Source organism: Microtus ochrogaster, chromosome 19 (assembly GCF_000317375.1).
Source record: "Microtus ochrogaster isolate Prairie Vole_2 chromosome 19, MicOch1.0, whole genome shotgun sequence".
Lineage (NCBI taxonomy): Eukaryota > Metazoa > Chordata > Mammalia > Rodentia > Cricetidae > Microtus > Microtus ochrogaster.
This window is the reverse complement of record NC_022021.1, coordinates 17,970,929-17,975,128: the sequence shown is the minus strand read 5'-3', so window position 1 is coordinate 17,975,128 and position 4,200 is coordinate 17,970,929. Positions and strand designations below refer to the sequence as shown.

The following is a 4,200-nucleotide window of genomic DNA, read 5'->3' as shown; positions in this document are numbered from 1 at the left end:
GATGATGATGATAGATAGATAGATAGATAGATAGATAGATAGATAGATAGATAGATAGATAGATGATAGATTATATACATACATAAATACATACATACAAGCATACATACAATTGGGAGACAGAGTTTCTTTTTAGATATAGCATTTAGGGCCCTAATTGCATGATCTTTTTTTCAGTAACAGTTTCAACACAACAGGTCAAGTTGCTTGGAATAATTAGGCCCTGTCCTACCAAAAGAAAGCACTGCTCTTGGATCACATTGCTTTGGCGTTAGAGATGCAGTCAGTGACCCTCAGAAACTTGCAAAGATGTTAGGTACTCAGAGTTAAAACACCAGAAAGCTCAGATTCAGGGGAAAGCCTTTCAGCAATGTGCGCAATCTGTATCCTTCCTGGGAAGGAGACATTGTCCAGTGACCTTCCTAAGAGTTGCAAAATGAGAAGCAGATCGACTATTGAGGATCTCTATATAACAGTGAATTAACAAGAATCCTCTTCTGCCTTCATGGGAGAAGAGAGGCAAATCTAGTATCCATGCACAACCAACGGCTGGCAAACAAATAAAACAAAAACCACTGAAGTATTTCATCTTCTAAGCTCTTCCCATTGGCCAGTGTCAATCCGTACAGAGGCTCAATGGGACTTGGAACGGCATCCACTCACATAAAGGTTCTACAGACAGATTTGTTATTCCGCTTCAGAAGACAAGGTGAAAAAAAAAATGTTTCCCCGTTGGCAGGTTTTATTAATCTGAGTAAACACAGTGTTATCTTTCTGTTCTTTTTTTAGATTTGGGGAGTTGCTTTTCCCGATAGAACCCCTGGAACTGAAAGCCCTGAGCAGCAAAGGTGCCCTTTGTCCCTGCCGCTCAACAGCCTGCTCACAGCACACACAGGGCAATGTGATTGTAAGATAAATGTTCCAAAGATAGAACTTGATGTTTTTTCCCAGGAATATCTGCCAACACCATGAAAGTCTGTTGGCTCTGTTTCCCATCACCCTGGAAATGGGTGCTCCCACACCTTCTTGCCATTTTATCATTTTCTTGTAGATAAATGAGAAAATACAACTTGACACTGGAGAAAAATACATCCCTTTTGATAAACTACTAAAAATATAAACCACATCTCAGAAGTTCTATGATATCCCAAGAAACACAAATTTCTATATCAGTAGTGGGCACTTTACTATTAGCATAAATGTAATGCTGGAAAATAATTCTGCGACCCTGCATTTTAAAGGACTGGCGGGAGCAGCAAGGCATTTCCAAGAACAGGTAGATAGAAGCTGTCTGCTACTAACCTACACACGCATACAAATGCATTCACTCTGATTTTAAATACAAGGGACAAAAGGACAAAGCCAGGCACCCACAAACGTGTATTTGCTATGTTGCAAATTCTCTGAGCCCAACCAAAGAAATCTTTGAAAGCATTCTTCAGTTCTTACTTAACCTCTACTCCGCAGTACTGATTTTGGGTTTTTTGGGGGAAAAAAATCTTCTACTGCCACCTGCTGGTGTATTATGGTCAATTAAACTCAAAGAGAATGACCCACTTGGATTGAATCAATAACATTTGACTTTTTTAATTAATTTTTCCCCAAAATGTATATTGATCATATTTCTATATCTCTTTCTCCCTACCTCTTTACCCTTAAAACTTCAATACAAGAACAATCCATTGATTCTGAACATCTTCCTCCATTTCTGGATATAATAAATAGGTAGTGAGGTGATGATACAATATTCCATATGTTTCCAAAATTAGAAAACAACCAAACTTGAGCATACTTTTCAGACTGCCTGATTCACAAATACATGACTCTGTACTACTTCAAAAAGGTCAAGAGGGACGAGACCTAGGTCTCAGAGGGTCGTGTTTGACTAACATGCCCAAGGCCTTGGGTTCAAGTTCCAACAAAGCATAAATCAGTACGGAAACGCAAGTCTTTAACATCAGCAAGCTACAAGTGGATGCAGAAAGAATAGAAGTTCAAGGTCATCCTCAGCTACATAACAAGTTCAAGGTAGCCATGCTACATGAGATCCTGCTCCCTCTTACACACACACACACACACACACACACACACACACACACACACCACAATCAACTAAGTCCTGAAGAGGAAAGGTCATGGAATGCCTGTATACCCAGTATTCACAAATAAAACTCCTGAAAAAACTAACTAGAGACATTTTATTCCTTTAGCAAGGACCATTGCTCTTTTTCTCCAGTTAATTTAAGCTCTAATGATGTCTATTTTGCAAGGATGGAGGGTCCAAAATAAGAGCACCATGGCTGGACTTGTAATGACCCCAATAATACAAACCTACAACTTTACTACAAATGCTTCAGGATTTGGAATGTGTAGAAGCCGTTGTTTCTGGAGACATCTCCATTTCTCATTTTGGAGCTGGAAAGACTCTCTGCTGGAACCCTTGTTCGCAAGCACATCTCCCCCACATACACACATAGTATTCAGAATAAAATAAGTATTTTACTCCCAGACCACAGTTTCCCCTCCGTCTACTCCTCCCATATCTCTCCCCCTCACCTCCCATCTCCCTCAGATCCACTCCCTTTCCCCATCCCTTTCCCTTCAGAAAAGAACAGGCCTCTAAGAGACAACAACCAAACATGACCAAACAAGACACAATTAGACAAGAAGAAAGCCCTCATGTGGAGGCTAGACAAGGCAACCCAACAGAAAAACAAGAGTCCCAAGAGCAGGCAAGAGTCAGAGTGCCTGCTTCCGCTCTTAGAAGTCCCACAAAAGCACTAAGCAAGCAGCCACAACACATATGCAGAGGCCCTGGTGCAGACCCATGCAGGCCCCATGCTTGCCACTCCAGTCTTTGGGAGCTAAAAATAAAATAAGTATTTAAAAAGTTCTTGCCCAGATAACTGAGAAAAACATTTACTTTTAAGTTAGACAGTATATCTAAAATTCCAAGTAGCTGGTTAATATGTTGAGAAAACAGTACTTCTATGAAAACTACACCAATTCTATACTGCATGACTTTCAACATGAAATAACTGAAACATTACCTTGGGTAAAATAAGCTATTGAGACATATTTTTCAGTTATTTTGTGCCACAAGTCATTCCTTACATGATTTTTATGCCATATTGTTTTATCCATTCTAAAATTATGCTGGAAATGTATACACTTGACTAATCTTTTTCTTCAAAATTGGTATAAAACCCAATTTGACTCTGTAGGCAATGTTCTAACACATAGATTCTGGCCTTCCTTTCTCATCCCCAGACACGAGCAAATTTGTCTGCTAGCATGCTTAAGAATTGTCTATAATAATATGGTGCTATAAATAAATCTTATATAAATGCTGCTGCCAAAATACCACCAAAATGGGTGGTGACTACAGCCAAGGAAACTCTAATTACAGTAGGCAAGTTCTTTACTGTGTTAGATACAAGAAGCCTAGGCAAGATCAGACAGTTAGGACCGGCTCCTGGGTAATGTTAATTAACTGTCAGGTCGATTCAGCCTCCTTTTGGAAACAGGCTAATTTCTATAGTCTGTACATTCTTTAAAAATAGAACCTGGCCGTGCGGTGGTGGTGCATGCCTTTAATCCCAGCATTTGGGAGACAGAGGCAGGCGGATCTCTGTGAGTTCGAGACCAGCCTGGTCTATAAGAGCTAGTTCCAGGACAGGAACCGAAGCTACAGAGAAACCCTGGCTCAAAAAACCAAAATAAATAAATAAATAAAATAAAAAATAGAACTTGGAATACAACTCTTAATTTTTCTCTGAAAAAAATGTTATGAAATTTAAAGGACACTGTCACTCCTGGAGCAACAACTGTAACTACAAAAGTGTAACAGAATGCCAGTGTTCCAGATAGTTTTCCATTTTAGCCCTCTGGCACTTGAATAAAGCACACGAGTTTGCTAAGTATCAGTGTGCAATGAAAGATTTATACAAGTTGAGTTCATTCATATAACCAGCCGCCAATCCAGAAATCAGTCATTCTGAATGGCACACTGCCCAGGTAGCCAAGAACCTGGGACTAGATAGGCCATAGACCTAGGGGAAACCAAATACTATTGTTCTTCTAAAAGAGTGGTTCTCAACTTGTAGGTCATGACCTTTTGGGATTGAATGACACTTTATCAGATATCATACATATCAGATATTTACATTAAAATTCATAACAGTAGCAAAATTATCTCTA

The 4,200-nt window shown here is 39.4% G+C and overlaps 1 protein-coding gene across 1 annotated transcript in view; it reads right to left on the bottom strand.

Moving 5' to 3' along the window:
• Adgrv1 (adhesion G protein-coupled receptor V1) overlaps window positions 1–4,200 on the bottom strand; it is a 549,406-nt gene that overhangs the window by 298,169 nt on the left and 247,037 nt on the right. The gene's annotated exons all lie outside the window — the stretch shown is intronic.